Raw genomic sequence first — 14,611 nt, 5'->3', positions numbered from 1 at the left:
ATATTTGAACATAGGACTTGGATAAATCTTTTGACAGTGTTGTCTGCAATACCCTCTTTGAAATTGAGAAGGTAGTAGGGGAAAAATACAGGGAGCGAAAGCCTATTCACAACTTGTATAGAAACTAGACGATAGTTATAGGAGTCAAGGGGCATGAAAGGGAAGCAGTGGTTGAGAAGAAAGTGGGATGGGATTGCAGCCTATCCCCGATGTTATTCAATCTGTAGACTGAGGGAGAAGTAAAGGAAACCAAAGAAAAATGATGACTTAGAATTGAAGTTCAGGACTTAGAGAAACGTCTAGGTTTGCCGATGACACTGTAATTCGGTTACAGATAGCAAAGGACTATATAGCAAAGGACTTTGGCGAGCAGGTGAACGAGATGGACGGTGTCTTGGAAGGAGGATACAAGAGGAACATCAAGAAAAGGAAAACAAGGATAATGGCATGTAGTCGAATTAAATCAGGTGATGCTGAGAATTAGATTAGGAAACAACACATTTAAAGTAGTACATGGGTTTTGCTATTTGGGCAACAGAAACACTGATGACTGCCGAAATAGAGAAGATTCAAAATGTAGATTGGCAACAGCAAGAAAAGCATTTCTGAAGGAGAGAAATTTGTCAACATCGAATATAGACGTAAGTATTACGAAGTTTTTTCTGGAGGTGTATGTCTGGAACATAACCATGTATGGAAGTGAGACATGGACAATAAACAGTCGAGACAACAAGAGAATAGAAGCTTTTTTGAAATGTGATGCTACGGAAGAATACTGAAGACATAACTACTGAGGAGTTACTGAAAAGAATTGGGGACACAAGAAATATGTGTCACAATTTGACTAAAATGAGGGATTCAATTGGTAGGACACTTTTTGAGTCATCAAGAAATCACTAATTTAATATTAGAGTGAAGTGTGACGAGAGAGACAAAGAGATGACTACAGCAAGCAGATTCAGAAGCACGCAAGTTGCAGTAGTTATTCGCAGGTGAAGAGACTTGCATGGGATAGAGTGGCGCGGAAAGCTGCATCAAACTAGTCTTCGGACTGAATACCACAGCATCAGCTTCGTTGGGTATATGTAGGAAAAAGTAGTACAGGAACGAAAATTAGAACATCTGGAATGGGTTGCGGACCTCAGATTTTAAGTGGATTGGACTGCACACTGCCCACAGTAACACACAGAAAGGTGAGGAACAACTTATTTTTGTTGATTGGGATTTGTTTAAAATTAGAATCGTCTTGTATAATGACTAATTTTGACAAACACAGTCCTGTCCCCTAAGCTCGATGGCGTTAAAGAAAACTTGAGATTTGAAGAATCGTCGTGACCTTGATAGAATTACAAGGATGGTTTTATAAACCCTTAGAGAATACTGGCAGTCTTACAAGTGTTTTCGGACAGTTTTCGAGGCCATTTGCTGTTTCAGTTGAAAGCGACCCTGTGTATGAGCAGATGTAGCTGATTTTCCTGCGTTGTAATTTCCGTCCTAAAGATGACGATGCACTGGATATTTTGATAGAAATTATCACTAAGGAAATTGCATGTCTAACATTACCCGCCGGCTGCGGTGGCCGTGCGGTTCTGGCGCTGCAGTCCGGAACCACGGGGCTGCTACGGTCGCAGGTTCGAATCTTGCCTCGGGCATGGATGTGTGTGATGTCCTTAGGTTAGTTAGGTTTAAGTAGTTCTAAGTTCTAGGGGACTGATGACCACAGCAGTTAAGTCCCATAGTGCTCAAAGCCATTTCAACAATTTTTGAAAATAATGATGCGCAATCCTGCCTCGATTCAGGATACTAGCAAAAGAGCCACACATGAAACAGTCGATAAATTCTTGCAATACGTCTAGTGCCTCTCATTCACGATATCTTCCTTTTTTCTGTTCACATGTGTTTATTGTCCTATGGGAGTCTCAGTACCGAGGGTTTCGGTTCAGTGCCATTGGTAGGTGATTAATCAGTTACTATCCCCATAGTGGTCACCAACATAAGGAACGGTAGCCAATTTGAGCGTCGCTAGGCACAAATTGCTGCGACTTCCCTCCCGCGCTCACAGAAAGTGCCAACAAGAGGCAGCTAGTAATAGCGAATACCCTGTTCAAGAATCACAAGAGGAGGAGGTATACTTGGAAAAGGCCGGGAGATACGGAAAGATTTCAATTAGATTACATCATGGTCAGACAGAGGTTCCGAAATCAGATACTGGATTGTAAGGCGTATCCAGGAGCAGATATAGACTCAGATCACAATATAGTAGTGATGAAGAGTAGGCTGAAGTTCAAGACATTAGTCAGGAAGAATCAATACGCAAAGAAGTGGGATACGGAAGTACTAAGGAATGACGAGATACGTTTGAAGTTCTCTAACGCTATAGATACAGCAATAAGGAATAGCGCAGTAGGCAGTACAGTTGAAGAGGAATGGACATCTCTAAAAAGGGCCATCGCAGAAGTTGGGAAGGAAAACATAGGTACAAAGAAGGTAGCTGCGAAGAAACCATGGGTAACAGAAGAAATACTTCAGTTGATTGATGAAAGGAGGAAGTACAAACATGTTCCGGGAAAATCAGGAATACAGAAATACAAGTCGCTGAGGAATGAAATAAATAGGAAGTGTAGGGAAGCTAAGACGAAATGGCTGCAGGAAAAATGTGAAGACATCGAAAAAGATTTGACTGTCGGAAGGAGAGACTCAGCATACAGGAAAGTCAAAACAACCTTTGGTGACATTAAAAAAAGCAACGGTGGTAACTGTGGTGTCACCGCCAGACACCACACTTGCTAGGTGGTAGCCTTTAAATCGGCCGCGGTCCGTTAGTATACGTCGGACCCGCGTGTCGCCACTGTCAGTGATTGCAGACCGAGCGCCACCACACGGCAGGTCTAGAGAGACTTCCTAGCACTCGCCCCAGTTGGACAGCCGACTTTGCTAGCGATGGTTCACTGACAAATTACGCTCTCATTTGCCGAGACGATAGTTAGCATAGCCTTCAGCTACGTCATTGGCTACGACCTAGCAAGGCGCCATTACCAGTTACTATTGATGCTGTAAAACATGTACCGTCAAGAGCGATGTTCACCAATTATGAATTAAAGTTAAGCATTCTAGTAGTTACGTACGTTCTTTGCTACTATAAATTCCTTGTCCTGCTCCAGACCTCACGCCAGCCTGCGTGAGCTTAAACGCGTGCCTTTCAGCTTCCTGTCGTAGTGGATTGGCTGTCTTGCCAATCCACAACTGTAACATTAAGAGTGCAACGGGAATTCCACCGTTAAATGCAGAGGAAAGAGCTGATAGGTGGAAAGAATACACTGAAAGCCTCTATGAGGGTGAAGATTTGTCTGATGTGATAGAAGAAGAAACATGAGTCGATTTAGAAGAGATAGGGAATACAGTATTACAATCGGAATTTAAAAGAGCTTTGGAGGACTTACGGTCAAATAAGGCAGAAGGGATAGATAACATTCCATCAGAATTTCTAAAATCATTGGGGGAAGTGGCAACAAAACGACTATTCACGTTGGTCTGTAGAATATATGAGTCTGGCGACATACCATCTGACTTTCGGAAAAGCATCATCCACACAATTCCGAAGACGGCAAGAGCTGACAAGTGCGAGAATTATCACACAATCAGCTTAACAGCTCATGCATCGAAGATGCTTACAAGAATAATATACAGAAGAATGGAAAAGAAAATTGAGAATGCGCTAGGTGACGATCAGTTTGTCTTTAGGAAAAGTAAAGGGGCAAGAGAGGCAATTCTGACGTTACGGCTAATAATGGAAGCAAGGCTAAAGAAATATCAAGACACTTTCATAGGATTTGTCGACCTGGAAAAATCGTTCGACAATATGAAATGGTGCAAGCTGTTCGAGATTCTGAAAAAAAGTTGGGGTAAGCTATAGGGAGAGACGGGTCATATACAATATGTACAACAACCAAGAGGGAATAATAAGAGTGGACGATCAAGAACGAAGTGCTCGTATTAAGAATGGGGTAAGGCAAGGCTGTAGCCTTTCGTCCCTACTCTTCAATCTGTACATCGAGGAAGCAATGATGGAAATAAAAGAAAGGTTCAGGAGTGGAATTAAAATACAAGGTGAAAGGATATCAATGATACGATTCGCTGATGACATTGCTATCCTGAGTGAAAGTGAAGAAGAATTAAATGATATGCTGAACAGAATGAACAGTCTAATGAGTACACAGTATGGTTTGAGAGTAAATCGGAGAAAGACGAAGGCAATGAGAAGTAGTAGAAATGAGAACAGCGAGAAACATAACATCAGGATTGATGGTCAGGAAGTCAATGAAGTTAAGGAATTCTGTTACCTAGGCAGTAAAATAACCAATGACGGACGGAGCAAGGAGGACATCAAAAGCAGACTTGCTATGGCGAAAAAGGCATTTCTGGCCAAGAGAAGTCTACTAATATCAAATACCGGCCTTAATTTGAGGAAGAAATTTCTGAGGATGTACGTCTGGAGTACAACACTGTATGGTAATGAAACATGGACTGTGGGAAAACCTGAACAGAAGAGAATTGAAGCATTTGAGATGTGGTGCTATAGACGAATGTTGAAAATTAGGTGGACTGATAAGGTAAGGAATGAGGAGGTTCTACGCAGAATCGGAGAGGAAAGGAATATGTGGAAAACACTGAAAAGAAGAAGGGACAGAATGATAGGACATCTACTAAAACATGAGGGAATGACTTCAACGGAACTAGAGGGAGCTGTAGAGGGCAAAAACTGTAGAGGAAGACAGAGATTGGAATACGTCAAGCAAATAATTGAGGACATAGGTTGCAAGTGCTACTCTGAGATGAAGAGGTTAGCACAGGAAAGGAATTCGTGGCGGACCCCATCAAACCAGTCAGTAGACTCATGACAAAAAAAAAAAGAGGTCACGACTTCGGCAGTCTCCTGCCTTTTCGGACGCCGAACTGACAAGAGTAAGAGGCCCACTCACTTTGCTACGCCTGCGATTCTTGGCGGATAGATTGTGATGGAGCCCAGTTATCAGGGATTTGAAACTCAAGTCGTTCATCTTGCTTTGCTGTTGCAGACCAAAGCACATCTCTAAGCAGCTGTTGGCTAGCACAAGAAATGGCGCATTACGGAACGTTAATGTTAACAACCGAATATCGAATTTTTTTTGTGTTGCCACAATGCTTCACTTAACCTGGCGGAAGAGTCCTGTGACTGACTTAGCGGAAAAAAGTGCCGACATAGTGACGAAAGAAACCACAGTGGCAGGAGATACTTAGGTCTTCTAGCACAATAAGCTATCTTCAGTTTATGCCGACATTGCGGAAGTCAACTAGGTCTCTTAAAAGGTAGAAATGCAACACTGTCACGGTACAGCCAGGGCTAAGACAATGATGACACAGTGAAAAGACTGAGAGCCTAAGGAAGTGATGTCATTAATGTTCAACGACCACACGTCACGCTTATGTTCTTTTATGAGTTAGGGAAGAGAAAGCACTGTCGTTTCAGAAACAGTGGTGAAATGATCTCACATAACCACTGCCCGTTTTGGATAACACAGACCAGCGAAAAATTTCTTTTGAAAAACATTTTTTACTTTGATAGCTGATCTTTATAGTTTTTTTTTTCAGATGAATCTAAATCTAGCCTTAGTTATTTTGTATCACCCTTAGTTTTCAAGCAGTATGCTTTTTATTATATAGTATAAAAATCCTATGCTATACGGTAAACGGGGAAATTAATGAAACACTTTGTTACAACATAAGCATGGTTTGCATTTACAGTAAGCTACTTCAAGCAATGATATGTGTTAATAGAGGTTTCAATTGTCAGCTGGAATTGGTTTGTATTTTCTTTCTCTTTTTTCATTGAAGCTTCTTGTGTAGCTTTTTCTACGATGAGTCGCTCGCTGAACTTGTTGGTAACGTGACAAACAGTAGTCCCCCATCATGTTGGTGTTCCAGCGGCCTTGGTAGTGTTTTTCCATCACTTTAATGTTCTGGTAAAAACGCTCCTCAATAACATCTCCCATATTGTCCGGGAAGTAATCAGGGAGACTGTTCAAAAAGTGAACTTTCAGGTTCATTAAACGCACTAAAGTTTTAAACTTCTTTAACATTATAGCTATAATAGAAACATATTCAAGATCTTTTTCGTGCACTAAGACTTTGTAACGACTTGCTTGAATGATATCGATGCTTCGATGTTATTTAAGGTCATTGTTGATTCAAAGTTAACATCAAACATCAATTTTCTAATGTCAGGTCCGACAAAGACGCGTTCTTTTAGTTTAGCTTATGAAAGGTGTGGAAACTTTTGGCAGAGATTCTTAAAACATGGTCCATCTTTAGGCAAAGCCTTTACAAACTGTTTCATTAGGCCTGAGTTTATATGTACGTTTTTTGGATCTACAAGGTTTTTGCGTAGAATGTTCTCACCAGGTTTTAAAGACTCCCTCACAGGCCAATTCTTTCTGCACCAGTGTTGATCCCTAGCTCTACTGCCCCAATCACACAAGAAACAAGGAAATTTGGCAAAGCCACCTTGTTGACCAAGGAACATGTATGTTACTTTTAGATCACCATATATCATCCAACCACCAGCAGAGTAGCCTATTTTATTTAGCACTATTTTTAGATTTTCACAGCTTTCTTTCATAGGTACAGAATGTCCAACAGGTATAGATGAATACATGTTATCATTGTGTAATAAAACGGCCTTTAACCTAGTTTTGGGTGAATCAATTAACAGCCTCCAGCCTTCTTTTTTGTATTCAATACCAAACTCATTCATCAGACCGGGAATGTCTGAGCAGTACACTAAATCACCTTCTTGTTGAAAAAACTTGGAAAATTGCTGCTCTCTTTTTCTATACATGTCGGCTGTGAGCTCTGCAACATGCATGTACTAATTTACATTTACGTGACAAACCCTATTTTTAGGGCTATATTTTAATTTTGACAAATAGATCTATGCAGACATTTGTAAAAACGGCGATGATACATCAGTCCATACTAATGCAAAATTGCCACCTGAAGAAGACAAATTTAAATTCGTTGAAACATAGGTACAGAATTCTTTATCCATTGCAACTGGTCGGCTGTTTATAATTTTATTACATGGAACCGTTGCTGTTGTGCAGCTATGTTTAAAATACATGTATATGCTTGTTCCAACTGCCAGTAAGTTATTTTCTTTTAATCTAGAGCAAAACAATTTAGCGTTTCTTTCGTTAAGCCCAGATCCCTATCCAAATCGTTAAGCTCGGTATGAGTAACCAATTTGGGCTTTAGATATTCTGTATTACAATGGAATTAATCGCCATGTGGTCCATCTAAATAACATGGTACATCAGAAAATAATTCTGTAGGAATAGAATTTAAATCATCTGGTTGTTCAGGAGCCAGAAAATCTACACCATGCCCTAATGGTCGAATGGCGGACAGGCGGTTAGGATACCTTACTACCTTCTTGTTTTTCATGACCAGTAATATCAACATTGGAAAAGTAGCAATCACGGAATGATTTCTTGGCTCCCTCCATATCATAGAAACAGTATATCTAAAGGCTTTTTTCTCCTTTTTGGACGGTTTTCTCAGCACACACATAGCATACCTTATGTGGCGTCCAAGATTTATCTTGATCACCAAGTTTAGGTCCAAAATATGGTAGATAAACCCTTTTCACAAAGTCCGTTATGTTTCTTTGCTATTTTTTAATCACAAATTCACGAAAAATATAACAAACACTGCCAGCAGAGCTTTTACATCCACGATTGGACATTGTACTGAGAACATGTACACGAAATAGGAAAGTGAGGTTAGGTTGACAGTAAACAAAACACCATCTGCTAACACAAAAACTAAATCGACCTCTTTTGCATGCAAATGCTTTTCAGCAGTGCTACCAACGTCATCTACACTCATTACATCTCCTTTGTAAATTATTTTAACTGTATAAAAGCTGTTAAATACTATAAAATCGCTTAATTTAATAAATGTAACTGTAAAAGTGAAGAAATGGTGGGCGCTACAGCTTTTTGAGTATCATATTTGGTTTTCCTACCCTAAAAACATAAGAATCTACATCTACATCTACATCCATACTCCGCAAGCCACCTGACGGTGCGTGGCGGAGGGTACCCTGAGCACCTCTATCGGTTCTCCCTTCTATTCCAGTCTCGTATTGTTCGTGGAAAGAAGGATTGTCTTTATATTTCTGTGTGGGCTCTAATCTCTCTGATTTTAGCCTCATGGTTTCTTCGCGAGATATACGTAGGAGGGAGCAATATACTGCTGGGCTCTTCGGTGAAGGTATGTTCTCGAAACTTTAATAAAAGCCCGTACCGAGCTGCTGATCGTCTCTCCTGCAGAGTCTTCCACTGGAGTTTATCTATCATCTCCGTAACGCTTTCGCGATTACTATAGGATCCTGTAACGAAGCGCGCTGCTCTCTGTTGGATCTGCTCTTTCTCTTCTATCAACCCTATCTGGTACGGATCCCACACCGCTGAGCAGTATTCAAGCAGTGGGCGAACAAGCGTACTGTAACCTACTTCGTTTTCGGATTGCAGTTCCTTAGGATTCTTCCAATGAATCTCAGTCTGGCATCTGCTTTACCGACGATCAACTTTATATGATCATTCCATTTTAAATCACTCCTAATGCGTACTCCCAGATAATTTATGGAATTAACTGCTTCCAGTTGCTGACCTGCTATTTTGTAGCTAAATGATAAGGGATCTATCTTTCTATATATTGGCAGCACATTACACTTGTTTATATTTAGATACAATTGCCATTCCCTGCACCATGCGTCAATTCGCTGCAGATCCTCCTGCATTTCAGAACAATTTTCCATTGTTACAACCTCTCGATACACCACAGCATCATCTGCAAAAAGCCTCAGTGAACTTCCGATGTCATCCACCAGGTCATTTATGTGTATTGTGAACAGCAACGGTCCTACGACACTCCCCTGTGGCACACCTGAAATCACTCTTACTTCGGAAAACTTCTCTCCATTGAGAATGACATGCTGCGTTCTGTTTTCTAGGAACTCCTCAATCCAATCACACAATTGGTCTGATAGTCCATATGCTCTTACTTTGTTCATTAAACGACTGTGGGGAACTGTATCGAATGCCTTGCGGAAGTCAAGAAACACGGCATCTACCTGTGAACCCGTGTCTATGGCCCTCTGAGTCTCGTGGACGAATAGCGTGAGCTGAGTTTCACACGACCGTCTTTTTCGAAACCCATGCACCAATACAATACTGTATTTCCAGCAAAAAACTTTTTTTGCATCGTTGGGCTGTGTAATCAGTATCAGCCTATGGCGATCGTCATCCTTAAATGGGTCATGAAACTGTCGCTACGGTCTGCAGACGTCCCTACGGACGTTGTTAACTTGCTGCCTTCCAACCGAACAGCCACCTACCATCTGACTTCCAACCACTTGAGACGACCTCCTGGGATGTCCACGGTTCATACCAGCGGTACCTAGAAATCGAGCGTCATCTTCCTGTGCGGGCAGACAGTTGCTGCTGCTGCTTACTACACTACACAGGCACATTCCTCGGCTACCAGCACTGAAGCTGCCGGCCACCATGGCGTCCGCGGTTCGAAGACAGCTCGGAGGCTGCCATAGCTGTACGTCTCCAGCCTGGAGCATTTGCTTGCTAATTCCTCAGTGTCACACTGCAGATGGGGAACGCTTCCTGCTCCGCTTGCTTACGCCAGTGGCGTAATCTAGCTACAATTCTCTCCATGAGATTGACAAGAGGAAGCACAAGCTGTACAGAGGGGTTTAGTCTCCCAGAGGTTTTACCCACAGAGAGAGGACCAGCGTTCTTGCCTAAGCGATAGGTTATTCTCACGTACTGCAACGCTGAAATCGTCTTAGGTAATAAAACAGCTAAAAGGCTTGAATAGCAGAAATGTAGCGTTGCCGGCACCTTAGCAGTCTCATGCTCCGGCACGCCGACATGTACACACTAATCCAAAGGAAGACACATTAGTGCCAGCATCGGCGAGCGCGTGAAGGAATCCCTGGGCATGTTGTACCAAAGAGTAGCTATGTGTACGTCGCACAGATGCTACGGACATATTTGATGTGTCTGTGTCTCCATAGGTATAAAGTGGCCCGATAAAGGACAAATAGCTGTGCAGCAAAACTCGAACACTTAACTAAAAGGCGAGATCTAGACATACATAGGATTTCCCCAAAGTGAATACAGTGCTCCAGAAACGTCGAGTAAATGGTCAAAGCTGACGTATTGTCCTTTGGAAATGTAGGAACTCCAGGATGAGCATGCATCTCTTTACCGTGGCGTGGGCATGGGTAGGGGATGGAGGAGGGGGAACGAGGGAAGCTGGTGGGCAAGACTCTTACCAATTGGGAACGTAGCAGTTATTGGGAAATGAAGCTTTCGGAGTAGAATACAGAAGAGAATTCCAGGAAGCAACAAGGAAACAAGCTTGCAAGTGACTTTTTTTTAAAAAATGGAGCATAACAATGGGATTTTATATACCAACATACACTATGTGATCAAATGTATCTGGAAACGTGGCTGAAAATGCCTTACGAGTTCGTGGCGCCCTCCGTCGGTAATGCTGGAATTCAGTATGGTGTTGGCCCACCCTTAGCCTTGATGAGAGCTTCCACTCTCGCAGGCATACGTTCAAAAAGCTGCTGCAAGGCTTCTTGGGGAATGACAGCCCATTCTTTCGGAGTGCTGCAGTGAGGAGAGGTATCGATGTCTGTCGGTGAGGTGTAGCACGAAGTCGGCGCTCCAAAACATCCCAAAAGTGTTCTATAGAATTCAGGTCGGGTCTCTGTGCAGACCAGTCCATTACATGGATGTTACTGTAGTGTAACCGCTCCGCCACAGACCGTGCATTATGAACAGGTGCCCCATCGTGTTGCAGTCACCATCACCGAATCGCTTTTCAACAGTGGGAAGGAAGAAGGTCCTAAAAACATCAATGTAGGCCTTTGATGTGATAGTGCCATGCAAAACAACAAATAGTGCAAGCCCCCTCCATGAAAAACACGACCACACGATAACACCACTGCCTCCGAATTTTACTGACGGCGCTACACATGCTGGCAGATGACGTTCACCGGGTATTCTCCATACACACACCCTGCCATCCGTTCGCCACATTGTGTATCGTGATAAGTCACTCCACACAATGTTTTTCCTTTGTTCAATCGTCCAATGTTTGCACTCTTTACACCAAGCGAGGCGTCGTTTGGCATTTACAGTCGAGATGTGTGGCTTAGGAGCAGTCGCTCGACCATGCAATCAGAGTTTTCTCACCTCCCGCCTAACTGTCATAGTACTTGCAGTGGATCCGGATGCAGTTTGGAATTCCTGTTTGATGATCTGGGTAGATGTCTGCCTACTACACATTACGACCCTCTTCAACTGTCGGTGGTCTCTATCAGTCAACAGACGAGGTCGGCCTGTACGCTTTTGTGCTGTACGTGTTCCTTCACGTTTCTACTTCACTGTCACATCGGGAACAGTGGACCTAGGGATGTTTAGGAGTGTGGAAATCTCGTGCACAGATGTACGACACGGGATACCCAATCACCTGATCGCAATCCAAGTCCGTGAGTTCTTCGGAGCGCCGCATTCTGCTCTCTCACGATGTCTACTGAGTAATGAGGTCGCTGATATGGAGTACTTGGCAGTAGGTGGCAGCACAATGCACCTCATACGAAAATCGTTTGTTTTTAGGGGTGTCCTGATACTTATGATCAAGTAGTGTTTCATTTTCAGCCACTTCACGTTATCAAATCGTACTACAGAGTTACTTTTTTTTATACTCCCTTGATATAGCGGCGCTTAGAAACAACGTGTTTTCGCTGCACCCAAGTTACAACAGACAAACCAAGAAATACGGCGTTTTACCATCAGTACTCTCAGATTTTCTAGACATTACAGTGTTCTTAGGCGCTTAGAAGTTTGAGCCGTAATAAGTTTTGCTGTTTTGAAGAGCGCGCCGCAGCGTGTAGTGTGAAGCAGTCGCCCTCCGTTTCTGGCGGTGGCGCCGCTGTGGCAATCTCAGCCTTGTTGTCTCCCTCTGGTGGGAAAGGGGAAAGGTTGCCTGTTCACGTGCATTTAGGGGCGCTATGAGCTCCACAGTGGGTCAGTCTGTCAGTCGCAGTGAGTCGGAGTCAGTCAGTCGGAGGCAGTTGGTCAGTCAGCTCAGTCTGTCAGTCTGATTCGGCAAGTCTGGTCAGTTAGTCAGCCAAGTTAATCTGGGTCTGTCTCTCGTCCGCATAGGTGAGGTGGTTAGTGTCTGTCTGTCGTCCGGAGTGCTTCTATGTGTTAGGCCGCCAGTCTGCTCGAGTTGGCTCAGGCAATGGGCATTGGCGGTTGGATCGATCGGTTGGACAGTCGCGCACTGAGACACGAGATGACTTGTCCGCCTGGAGCGTCGGCGCATGTGAGGTCGCCACGTGAGTCCAGTGGGCCGCGCCGTATAGCGAGGCGTAGTGGCTTCGCGGCCGACACGAGAGCAACAGGAGACAACCCGCGACACCGGTCTGGTCGGTGCGAGCTGCGACGCCGTGAGACGGGAGATCGGCGCGCCTTCCTGCGTCCGTTGAAGCGGCTGGCAGCGGACGGTTCGGGAGAGCGTTTTGGGGGTGCTGCGCGAGGTCTTTGCCAGAAATCGCAGTTATTAGAAATTAAGTGATTAGTAATATGTTGTTTCAGTTAATTATTAAATTCTACTTGTGTTCTTGGTCAGCCTCTCGAACCCAGTTTGCTCGTCTGTCTCTCGTCCTCATTTGTTAGGCAGGTAGTGTCTGTCTGTCAGCCTGCCGTACGTTAATAGCTGTCTCTGTCATGTTTGTCGGATTCGGTGTTAATGAATTTATTGCTTAAAGGCCGAATTCCTGAAATGTGTTTTTATCTTGCCTATCATCTTGCGAGGTGGTATATGTGTAATGTAGAGCATGTTGTACATTTTATGTAAGTCTGCATTTTATGGGTTTTATTTAAATAGTTACTTTAGGTTATAAGCTTGCCACCCTTCCACCGTAAGAGTCCTTAAAAATTTGAACTTTCGGTTGTAAATAATTTGATGGTTGCACCATTTCCATTCCTCTTACGGGGTGCATAGTTTACATGTTTGTGTGAGTTGTTAAAAATTTTTTGTTTAAAGTAATCTGGTGTGTTGCAGATTTGCACCAGTGTAGTCTTTCAGAGCTTGTTGTGAGCGGTCGTGACTATGGCCGTGTTGAAAGGGAGCAGACAAGCTTCTCAGCCCGAAGGCTCCTACTGTTAACATTGTTCTTTGCCTCTAAATACAACTGTAACTTGATATTTCGAGGGTGCTTTTCTGCTTATAATTTTAAATCTGTTTTGAAAAGGCTTTTAGGAATAAAATCCACATTTGTTAAATTGTGACTTGATATTTCGAGCGTGCTTTTCTGCTTGTAATTTTAAATCTGTTTTGAAAAAGCTTTTAGGAATAAATTCACATTTGTTAAAGGTAAATTTTTCACCAGTTACTTTATGTCAACTACTTGCGCGCTCACCTAGTGTGGTTAAATGTGTCAATGTTGTTGATGAATCGCCAGTAAATAAAGTAAATTCTTCAAAAAAGAAAAAAAAATTTCTCTTGAAAATAAATTCACGGAACAAAGTTCATTCTTGATTAAAACCTGCAAGTTACTTGCTACACAGCCCGAATGAAATTCCGGAGCATATGCTGCGGTAATACATCTTGATCGTATGTGAAACTTACTGTACTTCCCTGAACAACCATTTACTAACTTTTGGTATTAGTGACACTCATCAGCGCCTTCTTGTGTGTTCTGGCCAAGAGGATGATCCTCAACGTCTCTTAATTTGTCGAGGGCCAGACGAGTCACTTAGACTCGATCCCTTGAAGGTCCATCGATGGGGAAGTTTTGCCCTTTTGATGATCTGCTGTGCACTGGCATATCTGGCGCGTAGTCGCTCACGAGGCACGAACAGAGCAGTCCAATTTAAATTCCCGAGAGCTCCACCAGTCAACTTCCGTACTGCCCAAGTTCATTTTGTTCCGCTACGGAGTCACAGTTTATGTTCCGATGATGAATTGTTCAAATATCCGTCAGTGGCTTGCTTCGCGAGTTACACAGCTGCATTACCTTCCTATTATAAGTTACGAGGGCAGATGAAACTGAGTCAATTTTCCGACAGTCCGTAAACGTGTGCAGATGGGAGCTAAATTCAACGCCACATCTGCTCACCGTAACAGTGAACTTTAGCGCACTCCATCAGTGCTACTGATCGTGACTAGCAGGGCAATTCAGCTCCTTGAGGTAAAAGAGAGAATGCCTGTTCATATCGAATCTTCGGTGTTCTTTTCAGTCTACGACAGGCCGAACAGCTACAAGAAAGTTTTCAAAACAAGGAGTCTCGTAAGCATAAGCTACCTCACGAGGCATGTACTCCAACTGGAGTAGCTAAAACCGACTCAAAAAGGTGCGTAAAATATAACCGTGTGTCTGTACTAATAGCCATCATTGCCATTCGTCTATGAATGCCTGTATACTATCCTCTTTGCTTGCTAGCTGTACGCACAGTAAGAGTTAGACATTCCTATC

Source organism: Schistocerca americana, chromosome 5 (assembly GCF_021461395.2).
Source record: "Schistocerca americana isolate TAMUIC-IGC-003095 chromosome 5, iqSchAmer2.1, whole genome shotgun sequence".
Classification (NCBI taxonomy): domain Eukaryota; kingdom Metazoa; phylum Arthropoda; class Insecta; order Orthoptera; family Acrididae; genus Schistocerca; species Schistocerca americana.
Note: the sequence above shows the minus strand (reverse complement) of the source record.